We start from the raw sequence: 19,970 nt of genomic DNA, 5'->3' as shown, positions 1-19,970 counted from the left end.
CAACAGAAGTATTTCTGAAATTCATAACTACTCAACTAGCACAACTTTGATATCGCTACCTTCATGTCTCAAAACAATCATCAAGCATCAAACTTCTCTTAGTATTCAACACACTCATAAGAAAGTTTTTACTATTCTTGAATACCTAGCATATTAGGATTATTTAAGCAAATTACCATGCTATTTAAGACTGTCAAAATAATCTAAGTGAAGCATGAGAGATCAATAGTTTCTATAAAACAAATCCACCACCGTGCTCTAAAAGATATAAGTGAAGTACTAGAGCAAAAACTATATAACTCAAAAGATATAAGTGAAGCACATAGAGTATTCTAATAATTTCCGAATCATGTGTGTCTCTCTCAAAAGGTGTGTACAGCAAGGATGATTGTGGTAAACTAAAAAGAAAAGACTCAAATCATACAAGGCGCTCCAAGCAAAACACATATCATGTGGTGAATAAAAATATAGCTCCAAGTAAAGTTACCGATGGAAGTAGACGAAAGAGGGGATGCCTTCCGGGGCATCCCCAAGATTTGGCTTTTTGGTGTCCTTAGATTATCTTGGGGGTGCCATGGGCATCCCCAAGCTTAGGCACTTGCCACTCCTTGTTCCATAATCCATCAAATCTTTCACCCAAAACTTGAAAACTTCACAACACAAAACTCAGCAGAAAATCTCGTGAGCTCCGTTAGCGAAAGAAAACAAAAGACCACTTCAAGGTACTGTAATGAACTCATTATTTATTTATATTGGTGTTAAACCTACTGTATTCCAACTTCTCTATGGTTTATAAACTCTTTTAATAGCCATAGATTCATCAAAATAAGCAAACAACACATGAAAAACAGAATATGTCAAAAACAGAACAGTCTGTAGTAATCTGTAACTAACGCAAACATCTGGAACTCCAAAAAATCAGCCAAAATAGGAAGGCCTATACAATTTGTTTATTGATCAGCAGCAATTTGAATCAATATTTTATCACGTTCTGGTGATTTTTAACAATTATTTTCATGAACAGAAAGTTTCTGGAATTTTCTGCAAGATCAAATAACTATCATCCAAGAAGATCCTATAGGTTTAACTTGGCACAAACACTAATTAAAACATAAAAACACATCTAACCAGAGGCTAGATCAAATATTTATTCCTAAACAGAAGCAAAAAGCAAAAAACTAAAAATAAAATTGGGTTGCCTCCCAACAAGCGCTATCGTTTAACGCCCCTAGCTAGGCATAAAATCAAGGATAGATCTAGGTAGTGCCATCTTTGGTTTTCAACTTTTTAGCGGAATCAAGCTCGAATCCGGGAGGTTCTTTACGTTTCCCTTCATATTCTGAAATTTTTAGATCTAAAGAAGCCAACCTCCTATTGCAAAGAGTAATCAACATATTCATGCGGTGAATATTTCCGCTAACGTTCTTAAGAGGTTCAAGAGACTTATGTAAAATCTTAGTTACTTCGCAAAAAATTTCAAAAACTTGTGTCTCTTCCTGGGTATGATGAGGCCCCTTTTTTCGAGGTAGTGTTCCCACTATACCTTCTATAACTTCATGCGCAATATGGGGATCAATTTCAATAAAATTGCATTTGGCAACGCAATCCAAGAGTTGTCTATGAGACATATTTAATCCAACATAAAAATTGCGAAGCAAAACTCTCAGGTTCACTTCAAAGGTACAATTACGGTAAGACTCCATTATTCTCAACCAGACATCTTTTAAGTTTTCTCCTTGTCTTTGTTTGAAGTGAAAGACTTCAAACTCAGGGGACAACGGAGTAGATAAGGGACTAGCCATAACGACAAGCAAATGGGAAAGAGGCAAATGGAAAAGAGAGGGCGAATAAAACGGCAGGGGTGAAGTGGGGGAGAGGAAAACGAGAGGCAAATGGCAAATAATGTAATGCGGGAGATAAGGGTTTGTGATGGGTACTTGGTATGTTGACTTTTGCGTAGACCTCCCCGGCAACGGTGCCAGAAATCCTTCTTGCTACCTCTTGAGCACTGCGTTGGTTTTCCCCTGAAAAGGAAAGGGTGATGCAGCAAAGTAGCGTAAGTATTTCCCTCAGTTTTTGAGAACCAAGGTATCAATCTAGTAGGAGGCTACATGCAAGTCCCTCGCACCTACACAAACAAATAAATCCTCGCAAGCAACGCGATAAGGGGTTGTCAATCCCTACATGGTCACTTACGAGAGTGAGATCTGATAGATATGATAGGACAATATTTTTGGTATTTTTGTGATAAAGATGCAAAGTAAAGTAAACAAAATAAAAACGGCAAAAGAAATAGCTAAGTGTTGGAAGATTAATATGATGGAAAATAGACCCGGGGGCCATAGGTTTCACTAGTGGCTTCTCTCAAGAGCATAAGTATTTTACGGTGGGTGAACAAATTACTGTTGAGCAATTGAAATAATTGAGCATAGTTATGAGAATATCCAGGCATGATCATGTATATAGGCATCACGTCCGAGACAAGTAGACGGACTCCTACCTGCATCTACTACTATTACTCCACACATCGACCGCTATCCAGCATGCATCTAGGGTATTAAGTTCATAAGAACAGAGTAACACTTTAAGCAAGATGACATGATGTAGAGGGATAAATTCATGCAATATGATAAAATCCCCATCTTGTTATCCTTGATGGCAACAATACAATACGTGCCTTGCTGCCCCTACTGTCACTAAGAAAGGACACCGCAAGATCGTACCCAAAGCTAAGCACTTCTCCCATTGCAAGAAAGATCAATCTAGTAGGCCAAACCAAATTGATAATTCGAAGGGACTTGCAAAGATAACCAATCATACATAAAAGAATTCAGAGAAGATTCAAATATTGTTCATAGATAAACTTGATTATAAACCCACAATTCATCGGTCTCAACAAACACACCGCAAAAGAAGATTACATCGAATAGATCTCCACAAGAGAGGGGGAGAATATTGTATTGAGATCCAAAAAGAGAGAAGAAGCCATCTAGCTAATAACTATGGACCCGAAGGTCTGAGGTAAACTACTCACACTTCATCGGAGAGGCTATGGTGTTGATGTAGAAGCCCTCCGTGATCGATGCCCCCTCCGGCGGAGCTCCAGAACAGGCCCCAAGATGGGATCTCGTGGGTACAGAAGGTTGCGACGGTGGAATTAGGTTTTTGGCTCCGTATCTGATCGTTTGGGGGTACGTAGGTATATATAGGAGGAAGGAGTACGTCGGTGGAGCAACGTGGGGCCCATGAGGGTGGAGGGCGCGCCCAGGGGGGTAGGCGCGCCCCCCTACCTCGTGGCTTCCTGCTTGGTTTCTTGACGTAGGGTCCAAGTCCTCTGGATCATGTTCGTTTCGAAAATCACGTTCCCGAAGGTTTCATTCCGTTTGGACTCCGTTTGATATTCTTTTTCTGCGAAACTCTGAAATAGGCAAAAAATAGCAATTCTAGGCTGGGCCTCCGGTTAATAGGTTAGTCCCAAAAATAATATAAAAGTGAATAATAAAGCTCAATAATGTCCAAAACAGAAGATAATATAGCATGGAGCAATCAAAAATTATAGATACGTTGGAGACGTATCACCGCCCCCTCCCCTTCCACCCTAGCCGCCACCCCCATCGTGCGACTGCGAACCCGCCCTCCCGTCCCACTCTCCTCTCCACTGTCCTCGGTGAGTTATTCTGTTCTTCTTTTCTGCATTTTTCCTCTCTGCTAGAGTGAATAGATGTAGGTAGGTTGTTATGGATGGGTCTTGGGGGTGTTTGGATGTATGGGCTGCCAGGATCTTGTTAGAATCCTTTGGATTCATTAGGTCTGGTTGGACCCCCTCGGTTTTTTGTTGATATGCGGGAGACAGTGCGGCATTGCTAGATTCCTCGGACGATTTTTTGTTGCATTTCTTATTTTATTCGGTGGCTGCGGGTTTGGCATTGGCTCGTGTTATTGAAATTTGTCTAGATAAATTAATTGCCTGATCTGTTTGTTAGTCTGGGTTAATACTTGGTTTAGGCCTTTAGCTTAAGGATTAAACAAATCACATGACTGGTTACAGATAATTGCAGGGACTATGCATGGCATGGTAATCAAACCACCATTGTTAGCTGTTTGGTTGGGGATTTTGATGGAGAGAGGGGGGATAGGTTGTAGACATGTCAGGTGGTTAGTTACAAAGAAATTGGAGATTTATGCCTATTGTGGTTGCAGTTCTGTGAATCAAAGCGCCATTCTTAAATGCTAGATTAATTTGGTTGTCTCATCTGTCACCAGATTCCAGTTTCTAATTAGCGGTCAAGGAGTAGATAACTGCACAACTTTGGACATGCATGAGGTGAGTATGCATGTAAATCTGTCTCAATATTAACTGATAGGGCAACTAATGTGACCGTTTTGTTTTGCAGGCAGTGGCTGTTAAAAAGATAGATGACTGTAACAAATAATGTGTGAGAACAAGGAGCCAAAAATATTGGAAAACGACCATAAGATAGATAGCGGATTCAGTGATTTGGTTATTATGGAGGTTGATGGAACTTGGTCTACTGTCGGAATTCAGAGCCATAAAGCATTGGACTTGGACAAGGTAAGTGCACTTGCAGAATCTCCATCTAGAATATCTATTTTGGGTACTAATTACGTGACAGCTCCATGGTTCAGATCTCTTCCATGGCAGCAACCAGCAGTCCAAGGCCAAGGTGAGTTCCCCCTTTTCCTCCTCTTGCTGAGCTCCCTCCTTTGCCCGCCATTTCCCTCGCTATCTCAGTGATATGGTTATATGCGCTGCTAGAAGTGAGGATTTGACTATATTTCCGAAGCGAAAATATAACGAAGCGAAAAAATTTCCAGAGATCTGGGAGTTGTACTACTACTTTTGTTGTGATGTGTCTTGCTTTCCTGTTTGTTTACAATTGGCAAGTTTTAGGCTTTTACTGTCTTTAGGCCATCCTAGCAATACTTTTTACAGTTATACTGCAAGGTCTGCACTATTTGTTCTCTTATGAAAATATGGTTCTTGATGAAGTTTTACTTCACTGTTGGCATCTCCTCTGTTTGCTGATCTACAAATGTGTTTTTGTTTTTACATTGATAGACAAACTTTTAGTCGTACTTTCTAGGATCATAGTTTGTTGTCAACTACTTCCACTCATGGCTGATATATGTGAGTATTTAGGCTGGATAAATATACCATGGCCTGGACTGGTGGATTGAGTATAGTTGGTCCATACAGATTCTGTTAGACATAACTATCTTTTTTTAATCGGCCATGTGACTGCTTGCTAACGGCTTGAATTGACCCACTCCTACATATGAAATTGTAATTTTGTTGCTCATGAGCACTTTTCTGTGTGTGTGCTCATGAAGCTTCTCTTCTCCATGGATGAATCTCAACTGGAAACACCAAGCTATCTCAAGGGAGGGGATTCTCAAGTCACCCCACTTCCAATCCATGGACGCTATCCACAAGGACCAAGATATCGACGACCAGGAAGGAAGGAGCCCACGCCCGACCGCGACGACGGCGGTTCCATTTGTGTGCCGGCGTCGACCACAACCTCCCTCTCTATAATATGGTTGTGCTTTATTTTAATTGAAAGAAGTTCATTCTCAACTCACTCTGCTTATATCATAATTCAGCACCGACTCTTTCAGTCTTTCCTGCCTCCTAGCATGCTTTTACTCTGCATCTGCTACGTGATAGTTATTGTTACTGTAAAATATGTTTGAAGCCAGTAACTGATTACACTTTTAGTCCCATATTCTCAAGGACTTCCAAGAAGTTGAGGTTCTGAATAGGTTATTAGTATCTAACCATGTTGATAGCAATTAGCTTTGTCCACTTACTGAGCTGTCCTTTTAGTGTTCTGAAGATATACTTGAGTTTTCTTTGTTATAGAAGGCCTCCCAAAATCTAACTTTCCTTGACAGACATATATATATCTCTCTCTCCCTCTCCCTCTCTCTCTCTCCATCTACATATATCACACCAGCTGTTCCAGGTAGAGTAGTAGTGGCCACAAAATTTTACTGAAATAATCATGCGAGATTACCAGCAAACAAAATTCTCATAGTAGGATAGAATGTGGGTATATATATTATAATTGGTGTCAGATATGTTTACTCAGATGATCCAAGAATTGAATAAACCACTCGAATAAAATACCTCTCTGTTCACTTTAAAAATTCTGCAGTCAACATGCTAATATTATTTGCATCTACATAACGGCTTGCAGAACAGCGGGGGGCGTCTGAGCGTGCAGTCGGAGTAGCAGCTGACGTAGCATTTGCAGAACACCGACGCGGCGTCAGCTACCGGCAGCTGCTGGGCAGACAGCAGGACGGCAAGGAGCACGCAGACAGCCACAACCTTCACTCTCTCCTTCTTCCCAGTCCCCTCCATTGATAATGGATTCTTCCTCTTGCCTGTGACAACTTTTGTTGGGTCGGCGGCCCCTCTTTATACCGAAGGCAAGCTTCTGATGCTGCACACGCTATTGATTCTTGAAGAAGCGTCTGCGATTCTAGGAGAAGCTTTACTTTCTCTCCAGAGATGAGCTTGATTATCTAAGAAGCTTTTCCTTTTGCAGAGATGATCGTACTTATGGAAACTCAGATGCCTTGCACCGCTGCCGGATCAAGGATGGAGTGAACTAAAACACTTTGCTATTACAACTAGCCCTCCCTGTTCCATGAATCGACAGGTAAGTTCTGTCATCTATTTCTTATCTTTGTATTGCACACATACGTATAGAGAGGAGTGTGTAGTACGCAAATTGTTGTTGGTCAAGCTATGTGTATGTATAAGCATCTTATATAGATATAGGCTTGTATGCTCGTTTGCAGGGTCCCATTTCTGATCCATAAGCCTCTATGTTAGGCATACTTGTACAATTTTACAACGGTGGCGCATGATTATAATTGCTTTTTTGCTCAGTCAAATATATGTCAAATAGTATACATGAGGGAATGTTAGTAACTTTTTCTTTGTGCTTGGGATGCTAAACTTGATTGTTTGTTCCTGACCATTAGGGGAAGAATTGACAATGCTAAATTGGTGAGAAGAGAGCAAGAGGAAGATGATGAGTTGACATGGAAAAGGTTCAGATTCCTTTACTGCCTGTACCCCCATTACACCCACAACCCCACCGTTGCCTTTATTATTGTACTAATATGTTGATGGATCTTCTTTCTAATTATAATCAGTTCAAATTTAGGTTGTGAGAATACTGAGTTTTCAAAAATTTAGGTTGTGGGTATACATGTTACTATAATTATATTGTTTCGTCAGATGTGTATGCTCAAATTATAGAGGGTGGTATGGATCCCTCCTCCCATGCCGTCATCACGAGAGGAGAGGGAGAACGGCCGCACTATGTTGATGTGTAGAAATTCCAGGATTTCTGGACACCAAGTGCTCCCCAATTGCACGAGATGGGGAGGTGGATGGCATCCCTGTGGATTACCATCTACGAAGAATGGTCTACATGATTTTTTTTCTTCATCATGTATTTCTGTGTGCAACAAGAATCAGTGATTGCTTATCTGCTGGTTAGCTGGTACAGATGGAGTCTATTTTTATTCTCAGTAGTGAGACTTCAAATAGATACCACTACTATATATTTAGTTAAATTTGGCCGAGTAACATGTGCGTTGCACCTCTGATGGATTATGAAGAGCATAAATGGGGCTGATAGTGTGCTACAAACATGCATGCATCTCAAGGTTGTTTAGATGCAATATGTACCATCCGAATAAAATAATTCATTGCTCTCTTTATCTCATGTCAATGCTTGGCTTATGTGGTTGCAGCGACTTGCGATATGTCCAGCGGATCACCATGTCAAGGAATGAGCAGTTAAATAAGAGTCTTTTCGACAAAATTAAGGTGAGGTTTATTTCTGTTCATCTTGGTTGGATTTAAATAAGATGTGGCTACATATAATAATTAATATTCAACTAATGCAATTTCTTTGTGAGTCCTATGCTCACTATGGCAAATCTCCAGGCTGACAAATGAATGGCAAGTTCTTTATGCATATAGAACTATTACATTATATTTTTGCATGCAATTTCAGGCCACTCGATCTATCCGTGGAATACATGTTTGTAGCATATTTTGTGATATTCGAAAGAACCATTTTATCTTATATTCACATTACCTTTATGAAAAATATATACAATAGTGTGCCTGCTACTTGATGCAATTTTAATATCTTCCTAAGAATACACAACTCATGTTTTGTATGAGTTATGAGAGAATAGTCCTTGGCAGGGGCCAAGGTTCGGCTTGGTTTTCTCCTGCTATTGATATTCATGTCAAACTGAACAAAATGCTTCATGTTGTGATTTGAACTAGTTTGTCCTAATAATTTTTTCTTATATTTCCATCTTCGGTTGTATCTCGGATTTCTCATCACCCTTTCTTTGAACATATAGTGCATTCTAATGGTGTTATTTGCCTATTCAATGCCATGCTTTAGACATCTGTTATGGTAGTGCTTTCACTAAAGTAAGTGATCTAAACGATCTTATATTTGTTGCAGAGGGAGTATTTCATAACTGAACATGTGTTATGTACAATCTGTTACTGACTGGCATTGTGAAAAACGCAGAGGTACTACCTGCACATGTAAATTTAACTCCATATTTGTGTTATCGTGCTACTGTTGTTTAAGCAGTTACACTCTTCCTTTCATTTCTTGGAAAATTAGGAATTAACTGAAGCTTGTATTGTTATATTATTTCATACTATAAGAGAAATTACTCATCTATCACTAAAGTTTGCATTATTAGTGTCATCAGAAAAATGAAGCCTGAGGACGCTATCAGCCTTTCCTGTCAAGTATTGGCCACTACTATCTGCATTAGCTTCACCTCAGAACATGCCCTTTTTCACTTGGAAAGAGGAAGTAGGAGTTCTCAGTGATGATCATCTACAAGATACCATACATGTTTGTTGATTGACTAACAAAGACAAAGGTCGTACCGTTATTGATGTTTCTATAGCATTGTTTCCAGCTGCTGTAACACCTGTTTTTACACTTGCGAGTATGAACTATTTGGCTATATTTTATAGAACTTATGTACCGATGTAGAATGATATATCATGCTTTTATACTTTATGATATACCTTTTCGTTGTAGTATTTTGGAAAGTTGCAATGCTCAACATTTGTATAGACTTCTATCATAATGATCCTCTCCTTGCCAGTTGCCAATGATTTTTTTGTACCATTGCTCATATGATCTTATCAATGTTGAAGGTACATATGTTTAGAAACACTCTTTTGCATCAGATTATTGACTAATAACGTCATATTGTCTCTCACAAAGTAAAAACTTAAGTGAATGATTCATCTTTACTTTATTTTGATATCCCTTCTGAATGACATTACTTGCTTGACCACAACGTTTGGACCGGCACCCTCGCGCCAAGGCGCGCTTCCAATCTAGTTGGTAATGATGGCAGGAAAAATTTCAACCAGGATATTACAAATACAGAACACTGAAGCTACAGGCATTTGACTATTTGTTAGCTTTCTCATCGTGACTTCCGTGACATCTACACTACGTGCACCTTAATTCCCTGTTGCCTCTCAATCCAAAGCTCAACCACTATGCTCATCCGGTTGCATCCATCCATCCTTGAAAAGAAATGCTCGTATGTAGTTACTTTGCTAAGGCTTCACAGTTGTGATTTATAAAGCAGGCAACACCCTACCGTTCTGCATGCCAACAAATATTTACCTATGTTGTTTATATAAACTTTAAATATAATAGTAGTATTCATTGGTGCATATAATCTTCCCAAAAAGTTGTAACATTTTGGTATGCGATAGTAATCAATCGGGATAACTCGGAGAGTCAGAGAGTATAGCCCACATGTACTTTTGTTGCAGTGTTCAACATGTTAGAAGTGAATAGAGATGATTGGTGAAATAGTTGATTGTATTGCTTGAGCCTCCTGGGCATATATATAGGAGTACAATGATCAACTTGGAGTACATACAAGACAAGGCAGAACCAAATCCTAATATATCCTATACTTCCTAATAATCATATACTCAACAATATGTTCATTATGTGATTGCATCTTATCCTTTCATGAGATAAATATGTGTATGTGTATGAAGTTATGCTACACACTTACAGTTTTCAGTTTGCATCTACTTCTTTTTGCGGGATTCAGTTTGCATCTACTGACACTGCACTGCAAGCAGTGTGTTTTGCAGGCACCGGTGGGTGACCACTAACGAGTCCTTAAGGCTGGAGAAGGTCTGCAGTCAGGGCTGGACACGAGCCGGGCTGAGACGACTTCAGTCCGAGCGTTGCTTTGGCTCGCCCGTTTGGCTTGGCTCGGCTTGAACTCTCCAACGAGCCACATAACAAGGATCGGCCTGATTCGTGCATAACTCGTACCAGCTCGGGCAGGCTCACGAGCCTAGGGCGACATAGTCACCGCAATATGGCCCCTATGGTCAGGTTGCCGTTGTGGTCATCAAGGAAGACCGAGATGTGGCCGCACACATGGTGTGGTTGTGAACAACACCGTAAAGACTGCAGGGGCCACTGCATGGTGTGGTGGCTTGCCGGCGTGTCGAGGAGAAAGAGAGCGAAGAGTGGGAAGGCGGTGTGGGTGGGAAGGCACTGCACAGCGCGGAGCACCGCGCGAGTGTGTTAGAGAAAGAATCGCGTCATCGTGGGCAGAGGAGGTTGCCGCTCTTCTGGGGCGTGGCTATGTGCCGCTTACTGCAAGCTACATTCAGCTCTCCTACAATGTTGTAATTCGCTTCCATGCAATCGCTCGTTTGCTTTGATTTTCTTTCTTTTTCATTTAAACTTTTATTTATATATAAAAATATCCAAACATATAAATATTTGTATGTAAATTGTTTGTGCATTGTTTAAAAAATGCTTATGCAGTATAGAAAAGTGTCCACGCAAAATTTAATTGTCGATGCCATTCAAAAAAATATACATTAAAAACATGTTCACACTTTTCAAAGCAATGTTTGTGGCATTTTAGAAAAAAAATATACAACGTAAAAAAATCTTTCCACGATTAAAAAGAAAGTTTTATACCTTTCACAAAAATGTATATGACATTTAAAAAAATGTTCACACATTGCAGAAAAAATGTTTGCGACATTTTCCAAAACTATTTATACAATGTAAAAAAATGTTCACATAGTTAAACAAATGTTTATATAATGTTTATAATTATTTGAGAAAACTTATATAATGTAATGACATAATTTGTGCAGTTTCAAATTCGTTAATTTCCACTAAAAATATATAACATGTATTGGAAAAATCTTGCCGTGTATTCAAAAAAGTGTTCAAAACATGTATTATTTGAAAAATGTTGCCGTGTATTCAAAAAAGTGTTCAAAACATGTATTTTAGAAGAAATATACATCACATACTTGAAAAATGGCCTTAGTGTATCAAAAATTCTATCAAACATGCGCTAAAAATATACATTGTGTACTGAGAAAAAGTAGACATGTGTTAAAAAACTAATAAAGGCCATGTAAGAAACAAAAAATTAAAGCAAAGAAAACTTGAGAAAATCAAGAAAAATAAAAAGGGAAACAAGGAAAACATAAGTATAGCGAAGAAAGAAGTAAAAGCAAGAAAACCAATGAGAAAACAAGTAAAATCAAAGAAAAAAATGAAGAAAAAAAATCCAAAGCAAACCAGTGAAAAACAACAAAAGAGAGAGAAAAATCAAAGAAAAGAAAACGGAAAACAGAAAACAAAGAATACTGGAGCGAAAGAACCCTACATTGATCGCTATGAGCCGAAACGAAGGGAACAGGCGCGCATCGAGCACCCACGCTGAAATGGGTCGGGCCGCTAGTGTTACCCATAGGCGATTCCTATTAGGAATCGGTACACGGGACATATAGCCCTGGCGGCTCTCCTGGGCTGGGCCTTATTCGGTGCACCGAGCTGGACCAGGGCAAAAGTGTCTCGGTTCAATTGCGGTTTGGGCTAACTTATCCAGCTCGGCTAGCACATCCGGCGAATCAGACTAGGAAAATGCCGACCCAACACACATCAACCACTCGCCTCCCAGAGATCCTCTATCCCCATCAACAAGTCAGGAGGACTATCCGACCTACGTCAATCTATCAATTAAACCAACAGTTGGGCAAGACACGTCGACGCCCGCTCTTAACCACCCAAAAAACACGCACACCTAAGACTGCAGAAGATACTACACAAAGGGGGGGGGCAGACATCTGCGGTTCATGCATCATGGGCATCCGAAGCCGTTAGGGAGGTGAGGCACGAGATAGTGCCATGGGTTGGGGGGAGCACCAGCCAGGCAGCGTGGAGGGCCGTCAATGGATCGGACATCTTTTAAGGGTGTGGATCCTCTAGAAGACGGATATTCCAGCATCCTTTAAAGCAGTAATATGTTGCATACCTGCCCTATGCAGCAATTGGTTTGAAAGTCAAGGTTCCGCCAAAAGTCAGTTTTTCGCTTGGTTGGACTACAAGACCGGATTTGGAGCACCAATAGATTGGCCAAGCGTGGTCGCTAAATTGTGGCCTTTGCTCGCTTTGCAAGAGGGAACAGGAATCCGGGGCACACCTCTTCTTCAAGTGCCGTTTCACCATTAGGCTCTTTATCATTGAGAAATTAGGGCTCGACCACATGGACACCTCTACTTGACACGTGGAGGACTCTGTGAAGGATTGATAGGCTAAAAGAACCGGCTCAAATATCCTCAATAAACAAGCCATGGCTTCACTCATCATGCTTGTGTCACGGACAATTTGGAATGAGATAAACTCCCGCCTCTTCCGTCACAAGAGCGCACCGCTAACGATCTTGCTCAAGATTATTCTAGCGAAGCTAAACTTTGGAGCACCGCAGGGGCTAAGAAACTATCTGTGTGGCAGGAGGGGGCCTATTGCAATCTACACTATTGTTCGGGACTAGAAATTTTTCAATTTTGGAACATAAATTTCATCACTCTTTCAGAGTTTGGACCTGCTAGGGCAAGATATTAGTTTGGGCTGTGACTAGTGTGCCATGGTTAGCCCAACAGTGTTTGATTTACCAAAGTCCGCAATGACTATCACTATAGCTCAAGGAAGTACACAGTGGCCCAGCAGTGTTTGATTTACCAAAGTCCACGGTGTTCCAATTATTTTGTCTCTATGTCTTGCAGTACAAGTTCCCAAGGAAGTCCCCTGCAAAACAATGAAACAGGATGATGGAAAAGGTAGTCAAAAGTTGACATCCTTTACAACTCAAAGGTGGCAGAAGTAGGAAAGGCTACGGCTAACCGGTGGATTCTATTTGGCGCTTCATGCGCCCGTTAGTGTGCATTTTGCAAACGGGCTCCTGAAGCCCTCCAAGCTGGGATGACCCATTTAGCAATTATTTTTTCCTTTTTCTTTTTTATTTTATGTAAATTCCGGGAAGTTTTCCCAAAATTGGTTGAGTTTTTTAAAAACGATGAAAGTTTTTCAATTCTGAACTTTTTACTGAATTTGATCAACGTTTATCAAAATCGATAAATTTTATAGGAAGTTCTGCAAAAATCTATGAATTGTTTTTCAAATTTGATGAAACTTTTTCCAAATTCACTGAACTTCTTTTAAAAATCGATGAACTTTTTGAAAAAAAAGGTGAACTTTTTTTCCTGATTAATGAACTTTTTTCAAGATCTTGAACTTTTTGAATTCATGATTTTCCTCTTTTTGGCGATTTTCCCTTTTTTTCTTCTTTTCTTGAATGTGAACGTGTACATTGGTGGCCCACCACCGCCGGTGAGTGGGTGCCAGGGTGCTTCCCTGGCGTCTGAAGCACCGAATTGGAGCTCCCCGACTGACCACCCTTTGCACTATTAATATGGAAGAAACAATGGCTGCAGCACCATGGATCGGCCGCGCAATCATTCCACGGGGTAAAAAGAAGTCGCCTCACGGGCAATAACATCCCTGTTCATGAGAAGGCGCCAAAAACAAAACATGTGGAGTGGCGGCCCAATTGACGTTGGTTCGGCTAGCTTGACGAGTGAATGAGGCCCAGGAATGCTACGGGGAGATGGACTAATCTGATGCGTTCCTAAGCTGAATTAGACGGTTTAAGATCCCAAATCACTGTTAGAAGGAATAGGTAACTCGGTTTTACTGTTTCTTTCTGTGTTTTGTGTTCCTAGTGATACGTATCCATCTGAATGCAATTGTATTGATTGATTGTAAGCGCGCGCATCTGTTACATCTATTCTACAATCAAGAAAGACAAAAGTGCCTACTATTGATCGTTCGATCCTAGCTACTAGGAAGGGAAGAAACATGCTTCATGAATTGTATGCGGTGGACGTGCATGTATAGAAGGATAGGGCTGAGTAGACCTAGCAACGAATGTGGTACCACATGAGTAAATTATGGAACAAACACCACTGGAACTCGCGGTGCTCCTTAATTTCACGTTGCCTCCCAATCCTAATTAAGCTCAAACATGTGGCAAGAGGCCTCAAACAGAGTGAACTCAGCATGGAAGGCAAGAATGGGATCCGGGAAGACCAGTAATCAAAGAAAGCTTGTCCATAGTTGCATGCTCCTCTGAAACCTCTTTTTATAGAACTAGCTAGTTACATCAGGTACTTGCGCTACACATCATATTCATTTATCTGCTACTACAGACACTTTAGTTTCATTGCTTCTACTGCACATCATTCTGAAAAGAACTAAAGATCTAGTACTTGGAAGTACAGTAATCAATTGCAATGAATTAAAGAAAGGGATTGACTAGCTAGTTAAATGGTGCTGAGTTAAGATGGCTCTAATGAAAGAATCCTAGAGCTAACCACTTCATTTATGGAAGACGAACCCATTGTAATATAGATGACCTCATAGTACATTCGAGGACAGGCGTCTGGGTACTATTGCTGGGTTGCTGCAGTGTCTAACACATGTCCTATGTTTGTGGGTTCTCCTGGAAAACACGATGCCATCTGTGCTTTTGCATTGTTTATACATGCACATTGGTGGACTGTGAGTATGTTTGCTTTGGTTCAAAGGAAACTCGACCTACCAAAATTTGGCATGGGGAAGGTTTTGTTTGTTCATGATACACTACAACTGCAGTGTTTAACTTTAGTGTATGCTGGGTTAGAAGAGTTAGAAGACAAGCACAGAGTGAGATAAACTGAACTGGAAACATCGGGGTCACGATGGTGACCATCAAGATAATTAAGCAACAATCGGTAACGTTGTTAGGATGCCAACTGCATGATCGTTAGATCTACATGAATAAGAAGATTTAATGACGTCACTCAAAGATATGACCCTTAACATAATTCCTCATGCCTAGACGAGATCCAGAATTAACATTGATCTCACTACCTAATTGAGTGAAATCCTACCCTTCAAAGTAGTACAGTTCTTCTCCACTTCGTGTGTGTGCTTTGTTAAAGGATTAAGTTGCATATATAAATGTGGATGGGAAGAAACACAATGCTGGCACAACTCTAATTAACCTTGCATCAAGGCAGTACTGGCTTGTTGCTAATTTTTGTTTGCTGTAAAAAGTAATCACAAAATATAAACATGTGATCGTTCACTAAGAACTCAATCCTTATCCGCTAAAAAGGGTCTGGAGCTGTATTGAGAATTTGAGATGGACATGGGTTAACGAGCTATAGGCAGTATGCTTCATTTTGTTGATCACGCATATCTTTCTCAATGGAGACAGCATGACTTTTTCGGTCTGACGGTTTTATTTTTTCCAACGTTTGTGATGCCTGCATTGCATACAATTCGGTCCAAGGGTGTGCGATAGATGTGTCTTCTTAGGAGGGTTCTGCACCAGTGAACTAAGATGCTGAACTATATGGAACTTGGCCATAACATGCAGCTTTTGTGCGGATCATACACGTTCTAAGTAGATTAGAGAAAGATGATCCAAAGTTTTTCAAATATATGGTTGTGTGCATAATTCGATGCAGAGATTGGGGGATTTTACTCTTCTTTTCAACAAAATGTGAATTGAAGTTTTTTTTCTAGTTCGTCCACACATTGATATGATTGTTTGGTCATGTTATGTGTGGCAGTTCTTCAACTCTTTTTCCCTTCCGAAATTGCTCACTATGGGAGTTGAAGAACATGTTCTCTCTCACTCTCACCCTCTCTCCCCAACGACTATCCAACCAGGAAACTAGTGCCTACTAAGTACCATGACATTATGAAGGAAAATATACCATCATTTTGAACCTAAGTACAATGTTGTTGCTCATTTTATTTTCTAGAATATGCAAAACTAAGTTTTTGAACATCAAATGTGGAGAGAACTAAGTTCCTGAACTATGAAATTTGGTCTAAACTAAGTTTCTAAACTAAGCTATACAACTTGGAGAAAACTAAGATGCCGAACTATATGGAAATTGTCCATAAGTTGCAGCTTTCGTGCAGATCATACACTTTCAACTAGAATAGAGCAAGATGATCAGAAGTTTTTCAACTATATACATGGTTGTGTGCATCATTCAATGCAGATATCAGGGACTTTTACCCTTATTTTTTATATGTGAATTGAAGTGGCTTCACTAGTGCGTCCACGCGTCGATGTGATTGTTTGGTCATGTTGTTGTGTGGGTGTGGCACTTCTTCAAATCTTTTTCCGTTGCCAAAATTGCTCATCATGCTAGGATATTGAAGAACATGTTCTCACTTCTCAACAATATGTAGCTGGTAGATGTTTTCGTTTGACATTTATATTGGGTTAAAAGCCAAACCGGTCTGTAGAAAACAAAGACAATTTAAATATGAGCAAAACCTATAAAACTACGAGGGCTGAAGTAGAAACAGATTGTGTCCAGCAACTCTGCTTTTCTTACACATTTTCTTGTTTTGTATAGCACGGATACATGGTGTATCCAACCTAGGTACGTGACAAGACTCGGATATAAATATTTTGTTTAAACCTATTTTGTCCACATCATTGACGGTCTGGTTAATTTCAACATGCATATTAATTAGAGCACCATATACTATTTTTATGAGAGCTAGTTTAAACTAGGTTGAAACGCTAACTTACATTAGCTTATTCAAGATGCTATAATCACAATCGTAGCTAACAAAAGATCTCTATGTAGGTGTTACCTAAACCATATAACCACTCTATTTTCTTTTACAAACTACCTCTCGTGGCTCACCCGTGATACAAGTAACCTTTACCTCTTTTGGCTTGGCTGCACTAAGAAATATGTGCAAAGCCCGAGAAGAAAGTTAACACAGACAAACCACTTTTTGTAATGATATGCCAAAAATGGTAAGTTGGGCTCTTGCCAAGGTTGCTATGGTAGTTCAAATTGAAGGAAATATGCCCTAGAGGCAATAATAAAGTTGTTATTTATATTTCCTTATATCATGATAAATGTTTATTATTCATGCTAGAATTGTATTAAACCGGAAACTTAGTACATGTGTGAATATATAGACAAACTAAGTGTCACTAGTATTTACTTGACTATCTCGTTGATCAAAGATGGTTGAGTTTCCTAGCCATAGACATGAGTTGTCATTTGATTAACGGGATCACATCATTAGGAGAATGATGTGATGGACTTGACCCCTTCCATTAGCTTAGCATTTGATCGTTTAGTATATTGCTATTGCTTTCTTCACGACTTATACATCACTAGTACAAAACAGGGCTTTCGTCACAGGGCAATATTCACATTAGTCTCGGTTCAGTCACGAACCGGGACTAATGTGAGCATTGGTCCCGGTTCATGCGGCTAAGGCATTAGTCCTGGTTCACCTGGGCCCTTTAGTCCCGGTTGGTGCCACGAACCGGTACTAATGGGCTTTGAGGCATTAGTACCGGTTCATGGCACGAACCGGTACTAAAGGGCCCATTTTCAAACTCTACCCCCCCTGGACCGCCTTTTCAGTTTTAGAAAAAACAAAAGAAAATGATGGAAATGTCAAAAAAATAAAATAGAATAAGTTTCCCATGTGATATGTGGTCTAGTTGTTGGGAAAATTTACAAATATGAATTTCGACTTTATTTGCAAAATCTCTCTGGAATTTGTAAAATGGGCATAACTTTTGCATACGAACTCGGATTAAAAAGTTTTTTATATGAAAAATCATCTACTCGGAAAGTTACATCCGATTTTAACGGGGGGAACCCCGTTAAACATTTTCAAAATCCTCAAAAACCTAACAGAAAAAAGTTACGGGGCTTTTAAGATCTGGAGAGGCAAAAAAATTCAAAAAAATTCAAACTGTGGTCAAACTAATTATTCTAGAATATTAGTGTTACTAAATAATTATTTCAGTTTTTTTGAATTTTGGTCAAATCTGGTCAAACTGTGGTCAAACAGTGGTCAAACAATGGTCAAACTAATTATTCCAGAAATATTAGTGTTACTAAATAATTATTGTTTTTTAAAACAATAGTTTCAAACTCAAACAGTGAAATGTGTCACTTCATGCTCAAGCTAAATTCCTGAGGGATAATAGGATTGACATCTTACTATTGTCAGGAAAACAACAAGTGCAGACTTGGAAACGAGGGAGAATAGAACCCGGAAGTTAAGCGTGCTCAGGCTGGAGTAGTGAGAGGATGGGTGACCGTCCGGGAAGTTAGATGATTTGGAATGATGAGGGGTGATTAGAGATTAGAGGATAAATTGAGCAGTGATGAGGGGTGGTGATTAGAGATTAGAGGTTAAAATAATTCAGAAATTTGCAAATAAAAAAAATTCGCAAATTTTTTTTCAAAAAAAATCATAAAATTTCCTTTAGTCCCGGTTGGTAAGGTGGAGCTCCACGTGGCCGCGGCCTTTAGTCCCGGTTCGTGTAAGAACCGGGACTAAAGGGGGGAGGCATTAGTAACGACCCTTTAGTCCCGGTTCAAAAACCGGGACTAAAGGCCATTACCAACCGGGACAAAAGCCCCCTTTTCTACTAGTGCATGTTCCTATGACTATGAGATTATGCAACTCTTGAATACCGGAGGAACACTTTGTGTGCTACCAAACGTCACAACGTAACTCGGTGATTATAAAGGTGCTCTACAGGTGTCTCCGATGGTACTTGTTGAGTTGGCATAGATCAAGATTAGGATTTGTCACTCCGATTGTCGGAGAGGTATCTCTGGGCCCTCTCGGTAATGCACATCACTATAAGCCTTGCAAGCAATGTGACTAATGAGTTAGTTGCGGGATGATGCATTAGGGAACGAGTAAAGAGACTTGGCGGTAACGAGATTGAACTAGGTATTGAGATACCAACGATCGAATCTCGGGCAAATAACATACCGGTGACAAAGGGAACAACGTATGTTGTTATGTGGTTTGACCGATAAACATCTTCGAAGAATATGTAGGAACCAATATGAGCATCCAGGTTCCGCTATTGGTTATTGACCGGAGATGAGTCTCGGTCATGTCTACATAGTTCTCGAACCCATAGGGTCCGCACGCTTAAAGTTCGGTGACGATCGGTATTATGAGTTTATGTGTTTTGATGTACCGAAGGTAGTTCGAAGTCCCGGATGAGATCGGGGACATGACGAGGAGTCTCAAAATGGTTGAGACGTAAAGATCAATATATTGGACGACTATATTCGGACATCGGAAAGGTTCCAAGTGATCCGGGTATTTTTCGGAGTACCGGGGGAGTTACGGGAATACGGGAGTACATATGGGCCTTAGTGGGCTTTAGGGGAAAAAGAGGAGAAACCACGAGGGCTGGTCGCGCGCCCCCCATGGGCCTAGTCCGAATTGGACTAGGGGAGGGACTGCGCCCCCTCTTTCCTTCTCCTTCCCCTCTCCTTCCTTCCCCCTCCTAGTAGGACTAGGAAAGGAGGAATCCTACTCCTACTAGGAGGCTGGCCGGCCTCCCCTCCCTCCTTTATATACGTGGGGAGGGGGGCACCCTAGAACACACAAAGTTGATTGTTCCAAGCCGTGTCCGGTGCCCTCCTCCACAATAATCCACCTCGA

The 19,970-nt window shown here is 40.3% G+C and overlaps 2 long non-coding RNA genes across 2 annotated transcripts; both read left to right on the top strand.

The window, feature by feature from the left end:
• The first annotated feature begins 3,579 nt into the window (after positions 1-3,579).
• On the top strand, positions 3,580-7,133 carry LOC123494603 (uncharacterized). The gene is made up of 6 exons (XR_006665821.2): positions 3,580-3,667; positions 4,264-4,324; positions 4,395-4,573; positions 4,648-5,561; positions 6,222-6,689; positions 7,018-7,133. It is a non-coding gene; the product is annotated as an uncharacterized lncRNA (long non-coding RNA).
• A 531-nt stretch (positions 7,134-7,664) lies between these two features.
• LOC123494602 (uncharacterized) lies at positions 7,665-9,279 on the top strand. Its single transcript, XR_006665820.2, has 3 exons — positions 7,665-7,873; positions 8,532-8,602; positions 8,791-9,279. It is a non-coding gene; the product is annotated as an uncharacterized lncRNA (long non-coding RNA).
• Positions 9,280-19,970: the final 10,691 nt, after the last annotated feature.

This window comes from Aegilops tauschii, chromosome 6, assembly GCF_002575655.3.
Source record: "Aegilops tauschii subsp. strangulata cultivar AL8/78 chromosome 6, Aet v6.0, whole genome shotgun sequence".
NCBI classification, from domain to species: Eukaryota; Viridiplantae; Streptophyta; class Magnoliopsida; order Poales; family Poaceae; genus Aegilops; species Aegilops tauschii.
The sequence above is the reverse complement of the archived record's forward strand: the minus strand, read 5'-3'. Positions and strand labels throughout refer to the sequence as shown.